The sequence below is a fragment of the Danio rerio genome, chromosome 2, assembly GCF_052040795.2.
Source record: "Danio rerio strain M-AB ecotype USA chromosome 2, GRCz13ab, whole genome shotgun sequence".
NCBI lineage: Eukaryota > Metazoa > Chordata > Actinopteri > Cypriniformes > Danionidae > Danio > Danio rerio.
The window spans coordinates 56,802,501-56,819,604 of record NC_141022.1 but is presented as its reverse complement, the minus strand read 5'-3'; the positions used below and the strand labels follow the sequence as shown (position 1 = coordinate 56,819,604).

General features: G+C 40.3%; 2 long non-coding RNA genes across 2 annotated transcripts in view; both read left to right on the top strand.

Annotated features, from left to right (window-relative positions):
- Positions 1–17,104, top strand: part of LOC147846549 (uncharacterized) — a 1,651,758-nt gene that overhangs the window by 1,380,917 nt on the left and 253,737 nt on the right. The window lies entirely within an intron of this gene.
- On the top strand, positions 378–6,855 carry LOC147846553 (uncharacterized). The gene is made up of 3 exons (XR_015479078.1): positions 378–431; positions 1,956–2,753; positions 3,629–6,855. It is a non-coding gene; the product is annotated as an uncharacterized LOC147846553 (long non-coding RNA).

Below are 17,104 nucleotides of genomic sequence, written 5' to 3'. Positions count from 1 at the left end.
AAAGATGAATACATTTGTGTCCAATATTTTTTCGTGTCAAAATCAGCAAAAACTCGCTACAAAAATCAAACATTTTACTCTCGAAAATCAGATTGATTATTTTGTTGCACATGTGCACACATGCAGTATGATAGAAAGCTTTATTGTCATCGTATACGAGATACAATGAAATTACAGAGATTCTGCTTAAAGCTGTTTAAAGGGGACCTGTTCTACTCCTTCTAACAAAATGTAAAACGAGTTTTGATGTCCCTAGAGTGTGTATGTGATATTTCAGCTCAAAATACCACACAAATAATGTTTAATAACCCTCTCAAAGAAGTGCTACACGATTCTGGCTAAAATGAGAATAGCGTTTTTGTTTTGTTTTTTTTTTTGCCTAAAGTAAAGATCAGGATTTTTTCACGACTCTGTAGATGTAAAATAAAGTTGTCACACCTGTTGCAGTGCCCTAGTTTGGACACTTGAGGGCACTAGTTTGTTTTGTAGTTTCACTTCATTTCCCATAATCCTTTGTATTACTGATTGTGTTATGTTACAGCTGTTTTGTGTTTGTTAATTTAGTCCTGTCTTTATAAACCCTCTTGTCCTCTGTTTTAGTTGCCTTAGGATTTTGTTAGCGCCTCACGTTTGGTATGCTTGTCTGGTCATCTAGTTTCTTGTATTTTGATAATTCAGCATCAAGCGCCGCTGAGCCTTCGTCCTCAAGCGCCGGTGAGCCTTCGTCCTCAAGCGCCGGTGAGCCTTCGCCCTCAAGCGCCGGTGAGCCTTCGCCCTCAAGCGCCGGTGAGCCTTCGCCCTCAAGCGCCGGTGAGCCCTCGCCCTCAAGCGCCGGTGAGCCCTCGCCCTCAAGCGCCGGTGAGCCCTCGCCCTCAAGCGCCGGTGAGCCCTCGCCCTCAAGCGCCGGTGAGCCCTCGCCCTCAAGCGCCGGTGAGCCCTCGCCCTCAAGCGCCGGTGAGCCCTCGCCCTCAAGCGCCGGTGAGCCCTCGCCCTCAAGCGCCGGTGAGCCCTCGCCCTCAAGCGCCGGTGAGCCCTCGCCCTCAAGCGCCGGTGAGCCCTCGCACTCAAGTGCCGGTGAGCCCTCGCCCATTTCACAACCCAGATCTAGGGGTAAGCCTCTTCCTAAGCTGAGAAGGCCCTTGCCACCAAAACAAACTTTTGTTCCAAACAGACCAAAGTTTAATTCATCACTGTCTGGGTGGCCTTATACCTTAGGCTGGCCACCAATTCCAGCATTTGTACCACTATGGTGGCCTTTAGTTTGGGCATCACATCTTCAAAGCTCACTTGCTCACTTCTTTCATGGACTTCACCTTGGCTTGTATGGTTCCACCTTGTTTCCATGCATGTTATAGTTTATGTATGTTTGACCCACCATCCCTCCCCTGGTCAACCTCCATTCCACCTCCCTCCTAGTTAAGAGATCAAGTGGGAGTGTCTGGAATCCACTCCCTTTGAGCGGGGGTAATGTCACACCTGTTGCAGTGCCCTAGTTTGGACACTTGAGGGCACTAGTTTGTTTTGTAGTTTCACTTCATTTCCCATAATCCTTTGTATTACTGATTGTGTTATGTTACAGCTGTTTTGTGTTTGTTAATTTAGTCCTGTCTTTATAAACCCTCTTGTCCTCTGTTTTAGTTGCCTTAGGATTTTGTTAGCGCCTCACGTTTGGTATGCTTGTCTGGTCATCTAGTTTCTTGTATTTTGATAATTCTTGGATTCCTGTTTTGTGTTTGTTTTCGTTAGCACTCTTTAGCACACCTACCCTGTTTTTTGTATTTACTCGTTTTTGGATTTTTGCCTGTTCTCTTGTTTGGACTAGATTTGCATCCTGCTTTAGTTCTGTTCAAGTTTGGAAACCTTTGTCTTTTGGAAACCTTAGTCTTTGTTATAATAAATTGCTGCACTTGGATTTTTTTGCACTTTTGTGATCATTCCCCATTTCGTGACAAAAGTGTAATATGAGTGGGCTATTATTGTTGTTATTCTCAAACATGTGGTAAAACAGCAAAAGGCTTTGTGTAGCTGCACTGTTGGTTGAAATGCTAAATGTTGTATAGACTTGGAATAGTGGACCTGAACAGTCTTGAGATTTGTCCTGGTCATTAATGCTGATGATCATTCTGATGTTGAATTATTGTGTTTGAGTGTTATGTTTTTAATCTGTCATTTACTGCTTAAAATCTGTCACTGATGTGATTTTCGTGAATACAGAAAACTGGGTGGGTATTTTTGCATTTCGGCGGGTTTTGGATATTTTTTGGGCTGGAATCAGTCAGCTACATCTGGCAACACTTTGTGCGCTTTCGGTTTCATTTTCACTGCCAAGAACGGTTCACTTCCCGCACGGCTCTCAAACGATCGCTCTGTGCCACAAACTGAATGTTATTTACAACTTTATTACATGTAGACTTCATTCAGCGTGCGCCCGCCTTCTCTGAGGTAACAGCTGATGGTCAGCTCACGTCACGTGTGATTTTGTGGTCGAAAATACATCATTACATTTAGACAGAAATGACATTTTTTGGGGTGAATTATATCTTATAAATACAGGATGTGACTCACAACAAATGTACGAATGTACACGTTGCTGAACAACAAATGTAAAACAATGTGAAGACTTGTGCGCCTACTTTTGCTTCTCTCCTAAACTTGAAAACATGATTGGCAGAATCGTAGAAATGCTGGATTAAGATCGTCTAGGGCAGGGGTGTCAAACTCAATTCCTGGAGGGCCGAAACCCTGCACATATTGTCAGGGTTCTGCCACTCTGGTCTTGTAAATTCTTGTTTTGGTGGCAGATCTCGGACACTACCCGTGTCTGGTCCTGTTTCTGTCTCTGTGTGCGCGCGCCGTCGTGGGTGTACGCAGAGTGTGCGCGCTCCTGCTTGACGCGGCCGCGCGCGCGCTCTGCGTCCCTCAGACGCGTGCGTTCTTGTACTTGTGTTTGTGTTTTCGTCTGTCAGCAGCGTGGTGTTTCATTCCCAGTGTCTCAGTCTTGTTGGTTTCGGTTTTGGTCGGCGCTGGGATGAAGCATGCATGCTGCATGTGTGAGCGCACGGTGAGTGTTTTCATTCATCGTGTGCTTGTGTCTTGCGTCTTTTGTCAAAGCACGTGGTGTTTACATTGTGGTCACGTGCTTTTGTCGTGTGCTTCAGTGTTGTGTTTGTGTTGTCATGAACATGCGGTTAATGTGTTCTCTCATTGGCTGCATGTTCTTGTCCTGTGTATGTGAGCGCATGGCTTGTCTCGTCTCTGTCATGCGCTCTCCCGTCTATTGTCTTGTCCCACCCACCTTGTTATCTTGTTTGTAATTATTATTTTCACCTGTCCGCCTGTCTGTTTATTGGTTTGTCTTTCCTATTTATTCTCCTAGTGTGCTCTGTTCTGTGCTGGTCCGTTGTTGATTTTCCCTTCCCTGTTCTATGAGGTCTGCTGATTTCTGGTCTAACCTAGTGTGTCTTGCCAAGTTCCAGATCTTGTCTAGTTAAGTGTATGATAATGTTGTGTTTTTCCCCACATGGGGAGATTTGAGTTTTGTTTTTGTTTCATTTCTTAATAAAACCTTCATTTCCTGCATTTGGGTCCTCGCCTCCTCTTCATCACCCCCACACCCTGACACATATAGTGTTAACCCTGCTCCAACACACTTACCTGTAGGTTTCAAACAAGCCTGAAGGACTCAATTAGTTTGATCAGGTGTGTTTAATTAGGGTTGGAACTAAATTGTGTAGAGCTGCGACCCTTTTTGCAACTGAGTTTGACACCTGTGGTCTAGAGGGTCAAATTGAGACTGCAAACTTTTTACGATTATTTGTGCATCTCAAACTGACTTTTTTGCTTTAATTCTATTTATGCTATTTCGGTCGCTTAGAGTTGGGCGATGTCGACCAATTTGGCATCGTGCGATGTCTAATGTGATTAATTATTTGTAGCCTACCGTTTCAACTACCTGGCCCGCATTGTCTTTGTTTCACCCATAACCAAATCATAAATAAATAAAGATAAGCTACAGACAAATAACCATCCGTCAATCACTTATTTTTATATACACTAAAGTATTTTTTGAGCACAGCATCAGAAATTAAGTTATTGCATCGTAACATGTACTTCTCGAGGTATGGTCATGAAGAATCTGCTTCAGAAATCAAGCCTCTCCCTCGGTCATATTTCAGCTGGCGACATCGCCAACCAGAGGTGGCAGTAATGCACAAAAAATTTTGTTGTCGAACACTGTAAAACAGGAAGAAGAAATCGTCATTCTCGCTATCATAGAGACAACCCAGGCTCATTGTGGAAACGAAGGCCCGAGGAAGTTTTTGGAGACCGCGAAATACGTCCCGGGAGGTACATATTTGTGCAGTTTTCGTTTTTGCGAATCCGTGAGAGGCCACTGTGCTGCGCTTTTTCGCATCCCGAATGCCTCTCGGGAGTGCGTGCCGTTCGCGCCCGCACTGTTCTCAAGTGAAAAGCCACCGGAGACCGCTGTCAAGCGAGCATCAGTCCGAGTTTTCCGATTTCGCCGCATTCTCGCCCTGTCAAGGACTCGTTCGCTTTTATTTTTTGGATTCTGTTTTTCATCTTACCTGATTTCTGGAACCGCTCTTCCCCGGACTCGAACCCGGTTGTCACAGCAGGTGGCTCCTCCTCCTCCAGGCCTCTGCTCCGCCGACTTAACACTACGAGCTAAGCGGACAAACTGGTTGCGGGGGGAAAGCCCTCCACACAAACGTGAGCCGTCACAGCCGGCGAGCGCGAAGAAGAGGAGCGGCGTCACACCGCCCCGTAGTGTTCGCTCAAAAAAACAAAATGCGACCATACGTACCTCCGGCCACGTAAATCGCAGACTCCAGAAACGTCCGCGGGGCTACGTTTTCAGAATGAGCTTGGGTTGCATATGGATTTACGTTCATCGGCTAGACACCGGCCTCAACGCTCTGTGAATGTCGATGCCGTCACTTATTGATCTGCTATAAGTAAATGTAGCTTGTGTGGACGCTACTGCACGACTAGACTATTAAAATAGTTTCGCTACTGAAAGCTATTTGATTTAGAAAGTAGCGATGCTACCGCCATAGTACTGAGAAATGTAGTTAACTAGTAGCGTCACTACTTGTAGCGATGCTACTGCCCAACATTGATCAAGACTAACGTCCTATGCTAATGAGGGAGAGATGGTCACTAGTGGGCGGGGCTTTCCCCCTCTGATGACACGTACAAAGGGAGAATGTCAATCAAATTGTTTCTGCAGACTGTTTATATCAAGTGTGATCATATTAAATTGAATTATTAAATATTTACCATTAGAAACAGGTCATATTCACAAACTGTTGCCACACAACTGTGTTTAAACCCCTTATAAAAGTGATCTTTTCATAATTAGACCCCTTTTAAAAAAATTCAAATTTAAAAAAATAATGAAATTCATGTTTCCTTTCAGATCTCCTATAGTTGTTGTTTTGTTGTGGTTGGTTTGTTTTAATCTGTGCATTAGGGAAACAGAGAGATGTTGTTTTTTCTTCATTTTCCTCTTCGGTCCTGTGGGCTACAGCTGCATTATCTGTCTGAGGTTGCGGCGAACGCGGGAGCAAAATGAATAGCTCCATCTTTTGTGAAAATGAAAAAGGGCGGCGAAGGCAAACAGGAGAAATGAAGTGCAGACGAAGGCCGAGATGTGTGCGCTTATGAGATATTCTGGGAATGATAAAGCGCCTCAGACAGTAATGGGGTCTGAGACAGTGACCTTTAGGTTGTAATATTCCCTCGTCTCTCCAAAGCTCTCACCATCAACAAGTGAATCTGCTTAAGCGGCTGGAGAATATGAACGCAGAGACAGATACAGCTTATTCTGCTTTCTGTCAAAATGACTTTCTGTGATGAATTGAGAGGAGGAATCTACAATGCAGAAGCAGTTCTTTACCTGAAAATAGCAGGATCAACTGAAAGTAATGATATTTAAATTTCTATTATCGACATCAATAAATGATTAAACTAAGTTGAAGCGAAAACTTGATTGAAATAATAAAGTGAATACACCAACCATTATTGCTTGGTTATTTTAGGCAATGTTTTAAATCTTTTTTATTTAGTTTGCATTAATAGCAAATTTACATATGTGATATGTGCATGAATCAGCTGAGCTGTATTGTGCGCGAGTGTTCCTGTCAATGTTGTTATAATTTTAATTTTTAATAGCATTATGATATTCAAAATTAAAGTCATACAGCTTTGAATGACTTGACACAGCGACCACAAGTCTCTCCTCCATCAATTCGCCGTAGTTGTCGCCGTAGGTCAGTGGTCACCAAACCACTGGAGAGCCGGTGTCCTGCAGATTTTTGTTCCAACCCTAATCAAACACACCTGAACAAGCTAATCAAGGTCTTACTTGGTAGACTTGAAACATCCAGGCAGGTGCATTGAGGCAAGTTGGAGCTAAACCCTGCAGGAACACCGGCTCTCCAGGACCGAGATTGGTGACCCCTGCCATAGGTGAATGCTGTCACCTCATAGAAAACCCCGCCCCTGCTTTCATTTGATTGAAGAATGAAAAAGAGCGACTGAGGTAACACTTTTTTTCCACTTGAGCGCACATAGCGTGCAACGGCAAAACGTTGGTAAACAATTCAGAAGATGCACTTGTCAGTCTCAACGCAAAAAGCGCTCTGCCCCTTATGCATTAATCGGTTACAAACACACCTTTTCAGTTAACGGTTAATCGGTTTTTTTAAGCATTTCTACTTGGGTACAGTACAGTATTGATGTACAGAATGCACAGCATCGAGATCGGATCGGTATTGATCTATACTCAGACTTTTGGTATTGAGATCGGATCGGTTCCAAAAAATGGTATCGGTGCATCCCTAATTTATATATTTATATATATATATATATATATATATATATATATATATATATATATATATATATATATATATATATATATATATATATATATATATATATATTTATATATATATATATATATGATATAGTTAGTTAAATACATTATACATATATACATTTATATATATATATATGTATATATATACACATATATATATATATATATATATATATATATATATATATATATATATATATATATATATATATATAAACTAGGGATGCACCGATACCATTTTTTAAATGTATTTAACTAACATTAAAAACTAACAACCTAAAATGTTACAATAAAAATATTTAATAATAATTGCATCAATAAAACAATTATCAATATTTGATTTAATAAAAAGAATTAAAATATTGAAATATTTGTAAATAAACTTAGTGTGTTTATTTATTTATTATCATCTATTGCCATTATTGTAGTTCACTTTTTTTTTAAGTTACAAATTTTCTTTTTATTAACATGCTTGATTAATGTTTAATTGTAAAACTTATAATTAAATGAATAAAAACATATTAATTAATCAAATGCAAACGAATTAAATCAAACAAGAAAAACGCAGGGGTATGAAAATGTTAATAGTTTTATTTAAAATATAGTTACTCATTTTCTTTTTATTATGCAAGAGCATTTGCATGTGTGTGTGTGTGTGTGTGTGTGTGTGTGTGTGTGTGAATATAAATACATTCATTCATTTTCTTTCGGGCTTAGTCTATTTTTTAATCAGGGGTGGCCACAGCGAAATGACCCGCCAACTTATCCAGCATATGTTTTATGTAGTGGATGCCCCTCCAGCTGCACTGGGAAACACCCATACACTCTTGCATTCAGACACACACACTACGGTCAATTTAGCTTATTCAATTCACCTACAGCAAATGTGTTTGGACTGTGGGGGAAACTGGAGCACCCGGAGGAAACCCACGTGAAGATGGGGAGAGCATGCAAACTCCACACAGAAATGCCAACTGACCCAACCAGCGACCTCTTAGCTGTGAGGTGATTGTTTTACCCAATATGCCCTCGAAATATAAATACATTTGGATAGCATGTGAAATATTCACTTAGCAGTCTGCACCGAGCAAAGCTAAACGACAGGAAAACGAGATCCCCCAGTCTCGTTATAATTCATAAAGCTAATCAGGAACAAAACAGTCCATTTATAGCCGGATTTCTTTAATCCTACTTCAGCAATCTCTTCATCCTCTCACACACGCTCCTGTTTTTGGCAGAATAATTAACACGCAAATAAGGAGGGAAGAAAATCCAGTTTGATTTGTTAAAGGATAGTTTGCCCCAAAAAATGCATGTGCCCTAAAAACTCTCAAACCCAGTGCATTCATGTCACAATAAAGATAGAACAAATTCTGTTCACAGTATCTTGATGTTCTTTAATGTCTTTTTTGCTAAATAAAAAATATTTATATATGTAGAGATGACATGAATTTGTAGCAAGGAGCTGTTTACTGGAATTATAAATCACAATACACAAGAAAAGACACTAACTCTTTAATTAAAAAAGGGCTTCAATTTTGTCATTTAAACTAGATATAAATTCAATCTAAATCAAGCAGCAACCTCCAGCTCCTCGTGAAGCTAATATGGAAATAACTGAAACTGCAATTCATCGAAATTCCACTAGGCCTGGCTTAATAATAGAGCACATTAATATTGATCCCACTGTTAGAATGGCCAACTTTACAGCAGAAAAAAGGTGTTTACAGCCTTGTACAAAGAATAATTTTGGTGCATATAGCTAATATTACCCTTCACGACAACTGTGAGGGGGGTGAATTTTTTTATAACTCATCCGTTTTCTATATATCAAGTTATATTAAGTCTGCATAATTAAGGGCGTGGCCACTTGAGTGACAGCTAGGTCTCGCTGGTCACCGTCACTTCACCTCAGCTGATTCCAGCTGGTTAGCTGCTGAACTCGTCATATACATTATATTTTTGCTTTGTTTTATGTTTTTTAACATAGTCAGTTGCCTTCTGGGATTATTTCTAACAATTGTCAGATGATATGGCATGCTGTGTGCACTTACATGTGTTCACAAACCATTCACGGGGCCACCGTTTCCCAGGTGAGAGAAATTATATAATCATATACCATCTCTATAAATGTATTTGTTTTATTTAAGATAGTTTATCATTTCTATTTTTCTGCAGACATGTAATGCACTCCAGAATCTGACAGATTGAATAGCTGTGGGCTCTAGAACTGTTATCTGAAACGTTGTTATACAGTGTTATGCCTGGATTTCATCAATAGCTTTGCATTTACTAACACAGACTATATTTGTGTTTTGTGACTATAAGTGTTTGGAAGTAATTCATGTTTTCCTCTGGTTAAAAAAAACATTGTAAGAACAATATTTAGTGGCTCAATGTGTTACAAAAGTGTTTTTAAAAGTCTAAACACTTTATTAATATAGTGCACAACCAAGCACATGTGGTCAGAACACGAACGAGTCGCAGGTAATGAAGTATGAAGCGTTTCTCTCAAAGAAAAGCCTGTCTAAGCAAAATGTTAGCAGGTGTTTGTAGCTCCACTGATGCTCCGCCTCTTTCCTCTTATTTGGTCACCTCCAGTGGGTGCAATGATGCACGAACAAAATGGTGACGGTTGGCCACGCCTACTTGTTGCTTCATTTGCACTCTTCAGAAATCTCAAGGCAGGAATCGAACTTGGGTCACCGTGAGCATCAGAGTGCATGTGTCGATGCACTAACCACTACACCATTGGCATTATCTACTTATCTACTTATTATTAAGATATTAATTGTTTATTAGCACGTATAAAGAATAATCTTATTCAACATCTTTAATCCTACCAAATCCCTAAACCCAACAACTGCCAACCACTATTATTAATATTATAAATAAGCCACAAACTAAGAGTTTATTGAGATAAAAGTCACAGTAAGTAGCAAAAATTATACCTTAAAATATAGTGTGACCAAAAAAGACTATCAGAAATTGTAATTTTATGCCAACTTTAAAGTACAAATGAAGTCAAAACTAACCATGTTGATTTTGTTAGCTCACATTGCTAGTTTTGTGGTGAACAATTCATCTGTGCATGTCATTAAGAGAAAAATAGCTTGCCCTTGTAATCTTTAATTAAAATCTGAAATGCACTTCCTGTTCGTTTTCATTTAAATTCTCAGACGTGAGGTATTGGGCGGGGCTAACCACTTAACCACGCCCCTCCAAATGTCAAATTTGACAACAAACAAAAATGGTAAAGAGGAGGAGGAGTCTGTTAGGTTGTAATAACTCTCCCCAAACCCTTCTTTCTGAATGAAATGCCTACATCCAATCAGATCGCAGTAGAAAAACAAGCCACGCCCACTGCTTTCTCATTTAATATTCAGTTTCAGTTTCTGCATTCCAATATAAAAATGTGAGGTTCATGCAGGCCTATTGGAAATGAAACAGCCATATACAAAGAGAATATATGTTCAAATATGGACAAACGCTGCATTTCATTCAGCAGAACTATACTGACAAGGCCAGCGGTGCTTGCTGAGGGCCGGAGCGACACTGTGAGGTGTTGCAGAAAGCATCTTCATGTCAACTTCTGTAAATCAGGCAGGACAGTGAGAGCTTAGCATCACGCTCACTAACACAAACAAAATGACAGCGCGATTTGGTGCCAAACACAGCGGCTCTACATCATGCGTTTGGCAGCCGTGAGCGAGACCTAAAATAGCTGCTTGTCAATAACATTTACCACAGATCCGCTGCGGCCTCTTTTTCCACGCTGCCGAGAGAACACACAGGGTTAGCTTCAAACTGAATATAAAGTTTAAAGAAAATAAAAGGTTAAAAAAGGCAAGCACTGCATCCTGAGTGGCACACTATGCACTACAGTGGGGGAAATGGGTACTGAACATGGCACCATTTTTCTCAGAAAACATAATTCTAAAGGTGCTGCTGACCTGAAATTTTCACCGGATGTTGGTAACAACTAAAGAAATCCAGAAAGAAAACAAATCTAATTAGTTTAAAAATGAAGTTATGTGTAATAAAATGTAATGACACAGTAAAACACATAAAGAAAGGGAAGTGTAGAAAGGCAGTGAAAGCCCAGACAGCAGCTGAAATCTCTCAGTAGTTCTTCAGCAACGCTCTGCCCTTCCTCAGTGTAAATGAATATCAGCTGCTTCAGTCCAACATCTACATTAGCAAGAGGATGCAGATGAAACCAGGGTGGACATTTCAGCAAGACAATGACCCAAAACACAGTCAAGGACACTCTCAAATTCTTTCAGAGAAAGAATATCAAGCTGTGGAATGGCCCAGCCAATCACCTGACCTGAGTCCAATTGAAAATACAAATAAAAGCTCAGATTTGAAAAATGAGACCCACAGAACCATCAAGATTTTTACACTTTTATTTCCCTCTCTGTGTGTACTTCTGCATTTACACACTCAACAGCATAGTATATAAATGTGGTGTCGTCCCAAATTACTAACCAGACTAGAAATTCCCAGATGATGTTTGACGGTTGCCAAATCACTAAAATAAATGACCAAACTACCAAAAAATACCTGCCATGAGTATAACCACACTCAACATCGGGAGGCAGCATCATTTTGGTAGTTTGGTAGAGGTATAATTGTGCGTTCACAATCAAAAATAAAAACCCAAACTCATTCTGAAAACGTATCCCTGTATACATTTCTGGGAATCACGAAATACGTCCCAGCTGCAACAGTACATTTCTTAGCAATTGATGTTTTCACAAATCCGCTAGAGTCCACTGTGTATGCTTTTTCAGATCTCAAATTCCTTTCGTGAGTGCCATTCATTCCTGCTGTTCTCACGTAAATCCACCAGAGGGTGCTGTCGACTGACTGACTGACTGAATGACTGACTGACTAACTGATTGATCGACTAACTCACACCCTCCTCCTTTCTTAAACCCAACCGACAGTTTTAAAAAAATCTGATTTTCGTCTGATTTTCACCACGTTTTCAGATTTTACCATATTCTCACCCTGGTATTTACTTGTTTGCTTTATTTTTTGGCCTTTGTTTTTGTTTTACCTGCTTTATGAAACTCTTCACCGGACTCGAACTCGGTCAGTCAAATCCTCTCTGTGTCTCAAGTCTGCCAATGTTTTTTTTTTGTTTTAAGATAATTTGGAAACAAAACATTAAAACTGTGACAATGACCACTTAATTTCTTTAAAAACTTGACATGCTTGTCCGTTATAATCTTGTGCAGCTCTCGTAATATATTCTCATTTTTAAAATAAACATACAGTTTTTCGGTAACACTTTACAATAAGGTTCATTAGTTAATGCATTTATTAACATGAACTAATCATGAACAACACATGTACAGCATTTATTAATCATAATTGAACATTTACTAATGCATCATTAACATCCAAACTCATGCTTGTTAACATTAGTTAATGAACCGTGAGTTAACATGAACTCACAATAAACAACTGTTTTTACATTAACTAACGTTTAATAACATGAACAAATACAGTAGTAAATGTATTGTTCATTGTTTGTTCATGTTAGTAAATGCATTAAGTAACATTAACTAATGAATCTTATTGTAAAGTGTGAAAAATCCTAAAAATTCTCCATACATCCATTACCATTTTCTCTTTTTTTGCCACAATTATCCTTTCCCACATTGCATTTTTCATCAGCATTACGCATAGGTAACCAATTTTATTATTTTGATTTTTCTTATTCCATCCCAACATCACTCCATTCGGCTTCATTCTGTTTTATTTTCATCCCAATCTTCAAGTAGTCCATTAATTAAAACTTTACAATCTTTAAAAAAACGTACCATTTCTTGACAATATAAAAACGTGTAAAAAACCTTCTTCTTCTTTTCGACATACTTTTTCCACTTTGTTCCATCTCTATCTTGTTTAAAATTCCATCTGAAAAGATTGCTTTATGCCTTATTGAAAATTCTAAACATTCGACTTTTGTTTCTACATACCTTCCTTTCATGTCTCCCCATATTTCATTTGCTTTTACGTTTTTGAATTTTTGCATCCAGTATTTATTTGCTGTTGGTTCTTTAAAAACATTCTCTCTAAAAAAAAAAACAATAAATATTTTTCACAGTACATTCTTTAAAATCATGATTTTTTCCACCTATTTTGACGTGCACTTAATTTGTTTCTTTTTCTTTTTCATAATGTTCTATGCTTTGTATGCGTTCTTTTGGAATTGCCTGTTTAATTATGTCTGCCGACGTACACGGAGAGCCACTGAGCAAACTGGTAAAAGGTGAAAAAGTGAAAAAGCAGTCCACACGGAGGTAAGCGGTCAGCTGGTAAGTGTGAAAAGGAACAGCGTCATACTGCACTGTAGCGTTTGCTTTAAAGATGAAACGCAGCCAGTGGCGTAGCGGACGAGCCCGCAGGGCACGCTCTGCGGGAGGGCCCCGCGTGATTAGGGGGCCCCACGTCGTCGCAATTTTCAATAATTGAAAATCCAGAAACCGCAATAATCAAACTCTTGGGAACAACTGTGGTCGGAACCAAAGTTCACAGGTCTGTGTTCACTGAACTCCTCACTGAAGTGGTGGACTACTACATTCTGACTGCTTGCCACCGAACCACGTCATAGCTCATACCATAAAGTTGACTTGATTTCAACTCTCCTCGACGCCCACACAGGAGAAGACGCTCCGCGCATTTTCTCGCCGCCGGTTCTCGTTAAAAATGAATGACTTCTGGCTACTTTGACGCTCTAGCCGCTTTCGGTTTGTGATCGCTTCTCAGTTTGTGAAGGATTCCCCGTGTTGTCGCTCCACCCCGCCCCCTTTCCCGCTCCTCAGTTTGTGATCGCTGTTCAGTTTGTAATCGCTCCTCAGTTTGTGAAGGCTTCCCCGCGTTGTCCCTCCACCCCGCCTCCTTTTCCTGCTCCTCAATTTGTGATCGCTTCCTCGCATTGCCCACCCCCACCCACCCCCTCAACTGGGGGCCCCGTCAGTGACTACACTACACTCTTACACCACTGAACGCAGCCATGCGTAGCTCTGGCTACATAATTTGCGATCTCCAGAAATGTATATAGAGCTACGTTTTCAGAATGAGCCTGTGTTGCAAAATAAATAACAAAATCCAACGCCCAATAAAAAGTAATCCAACATCAGCGCCCGATGACTCCGCAACTGCCACTACGTGAGCAAAACGGCGGCCTTTGAGTGTGTGAAGTGTTCACATTTCTTTTTAAGAGATAAATAAGTGCATCAGGGCGGCTCAGTGCAGCACTGTCGCCTCACAGCAAGAAGTCGCTGGTTCGAGTCCTGGCTGGGTCAGTTGGCATTTTTGTATGGAGTTTGGTGCTCCGGTTTCCCCCACAGTCCAAACACATGCACAATAGGTGAATTAAATCAATCAACTAACTGTGAGAGTGTATGGGTGTTCCCCAGTACTGGGTTGCAGCTGGAAGGGCATCCGCTGTATAAAACATATGCTGGAATAGTTGGCGGTTCATTCCACTGTGGCAACCCCTGACGAATAAAGGGACTAAGCCGAAAGAAAATGAATGAATGAATAAACATCATATGCCATCTATCCAGCCCTCATACTGACACACACACACACTCGGATGTATTTGTGAGGCAGATGTGTTGTGACCACCGAGGATGAAGGACAGCATGGAGAATTTGTCAGCAGAAATCACCACTCCAGCTGCTGAGACACACACACACACACCCACACACACCAGTATACCACAGCATACATATGTATAGTGCATCTGATAAAGCATGCTCATAAACAAATGCACACGCACACACACACATGCCTCAGGCCTCCTCCAGCAGCACATCACATTACTGCTGCACTTTGAAATGAAAAAAAAAAAAAAAAACATGCACGAGGGCGGGACTTAGTGACCTAGAATTCATGAGCGCAGCATTGGATCGTTATTCGTTTTGATGTGTGACTGTGTGTGCCTACATTGTAGGTCATCGCCAAGTGGCAGCAACATGGAACTCTCTCTCTCTCTCTCGCTCTCTCTTTTACTCTCTATGACTTGTTATGTAAAAGGCCTCATTCTCATATTCAGCCTTCATGCTATTGCAGAGCACAGCAGCACATTGGAAAGAGCTGAGATTTACGCACAACTACACTACACTCTTACTTACCCAAACCAGGGGGGGCACCCCTATGTACGACTGTAAAGTGCTTTGGATGTATAATACATTTTTGCACTCAAAAATTGACGTTTACTGTGTGTTCAAATGACTTATTTAAAATGAGCTGAAACAACCCAATTCTTGGGGTTGTTTTGGGACAACTTAATTATTTTATGTTCAATCTACTTAAATTTGTAAAAACTAATAATCTAATTGATTGTGTGGAACCTACCATTTTTTTACAGTGTAATACATGTGCTATATAAAGGCACATTACATTACTAGCCAATACCAGTGGTTCTCAAAGTTTTTTCACCAAGTACCACCTCAGAAAAAAATAGTCCCCCCAAGTACCACCATAATGAGCAGTATTGAAATACAGTAGCGTAGTAGGTCTGATGAAGCAGCTGCAGCAATGCACAGTTCAAAAATGTGGCGGTTTAATTCCTACTATTAAGAACAGAAGCGGACTGGGACAAAAAGTCAGCCCTGGCACTGTAGCCACACTAGCCCATATCACCACACCGACAAAGCCCCACCCAAGGACACGCACATTCACTATTTATTTTGGTGTACAGATGGTGAAATAGTATGACATTCTTGCCAGACTTTGATTATGTCCGTGTGACCTCGGATTGGGTCGGCCCATTTTGAAACCAGGCGGCAGTTGCTGATTGGGCCAAATGCACATTTATTATTATTATTATTATTATTTTATTATCATCAGGGCCGGAGTGGGACACCTTTTCAGCCCTGGAGTTTCAAGCCTCAGACCGGCCCACCTCAGTTCACGACTGACTATATTAAAATAAGGTCATTTCCAAATCAGTTTCTAATGACACTATCACGTCTTTTTTTGAGAAAACAGCTGCTTTAGAACTTCAAATGTTCAACAACCCTAACAGAATTATATGTCTTAACAATAAAACTGAAAACAATAAGTAACTCTAACGAGGATCGAACGCGGGTCCGCAGCGTCTTAACCTAACGTGCTAACCGCTGGACCACAATAACTGTGTTCTACTATCAGACACAACTGAGTTATAATCATTAAAATAGATGAAAAGAGAAGAGTTGCGGTAAAATAATGAATAAAAAGGCTGTGGTCAAGTAAATAAATAAATTTAAAAAGTGTGACTGCTGCGAGCAACAGATTCTGCAGCTAGGGACACCGGCCCTCGCGGCCAAAAAAACGGACCGGCCCACCGGGAATTCTCCCGGTCCTCCCGATTAGCCAATCCGGGCCTGATTATCATCATCATAATATCACATCCAGCAACAGATAAAAGCTGTCCACACTTTTAAAGAATACATTTTTTTTTTTTTTTAACTGACCGGCCCACATTTAAATATTGGTCCGGCCCTTCTGGCATTTGCCAGAAATGCCAGATGGCTAGTCCGCCCCTGATTAAGAATATTGGTTATTGTCAGCCACTTTAAACATTATAAATAGTTTGAACATTAACACTGTACAGTGCTTATATGTAATAAAAATAAGACGTCAGCATTTAAATTAAAATATGCTTTTAAAAGTTAAAAATAAAAGGTTACTGTTCTTGAAAAGAAGAAGAAAAACTGCTGTACTTAAATGTAAAGTATTAACATATAGTAGCCAATTAATCAACACCTAGAAATGTTGCCTGGACCTCAGAAATATAGGCTATATATCAACATATTCATATATAAATAATTTTTGATAAATTTTGAAATATATGTCGCATACATATAACCAGGGCTTTACATTAACACCCGCCAACCCGACAAATCCGGGTAGATTTCAGCTTTGGCGGGTTGGACAGTCAATCCCACTAGCCACTTTGGCTGGTTGAAAATAATTTTTAAATTGTAGTTTTCCTAAAAGCAGGGTTCGACAACATGAGGATGGCCCAATATGCGTGCAAATGTGATCTTAGAATAGAGAAGTAAAATAATTCTGATCACGCGAGCAGAAGAAAGCAAATGAATTCCGAATGAGAGGATGATGAACACCTGTGATGCGCGCGACTTCTTAAAACGCGTGCGCGCTCCCGAATCGTGAAGCAACCGTGTCTGG